Raw genomic sequence first — 668 nt, forward strand, 5'->3', positions numbered from 1 at the left:
ACTTTATGAGAAAAACATCATGTAGTTTTCAGTTTTCTCTTTAGTTGTACAGTATCTTTGAACTTATTTTTATAAATTGTATATTAAATCAAACTAAATTTTATTATGCACCATTTTATATTTAAAAAGTGATTCCACGTAGGTTCGTAATAAACTCATGAGTTAGATCATTTTATATCAAAACTAAGACCACGGTGACGCATACTGAGCTTTTAAGGACATGGGTCATCTTATAAGGCGAAAACCTGGGATCAGAGAGACAGAGATGTCAACAGCTATCACCTACCAGAATTTTCCATTATAATATTTAATAGGTGTTGCAAGCTGGAGCTTGAGTTGGATCCAAAGTTCCTACACAAGTGGATTTGCTCTAAGGGAGTGAGGCATGGCCACGGCACTCCTTTAATATGAAGCTATATCCTGAGATACTTTAATTGGATCATAAGAAATGATGTGTCTACAACCATGCTACCTGGAACAAGCCTGATCCTGTCTGATCTCGGAAGCTAAGTGGGGCCGGGCCTGGTTAGTACTTGGATGGGAGACCACCTAGGAAGACCAGGTGCCGTAGGCATAAAAAATAAAAAAAAATAAGGGATTGTAAGCTGACAAGGTCCTTGCAATCTGTGAGGTCAACAAAGGGTTGCTTCGCCTAAAGTAATAATAAT

General features: G+C 37.9%; 1 pseudogene; it reads left to right on the forward strand.

The window, feature by feature from the left end:
• Window positions 1-455: 455 nt before the first annotated feature.
• LOC111741120 lies at window positions 456-574 on the forward strand (annotated as a pseudogene).
• Window positions 575-668: the final 94 nt, after the last annotated feature.

The sequence above is a fragment of the Pteropus vampyrus genome, unplaced genomic scaffold, assembly GCF_000151845.1.
Source record: "Pteropus vampyrus isolate Shadow unplaced genomic scaffold, Pvam_2.0 Scaffold73, whole genome shotgun sequence".
Classification (NCBI taxonomy): Eukaryota; Metazoa; Chordata; class Mammalia; order Chiroptera; family Pteropodidae; genus Pteropus; species Pteropus vampyrus.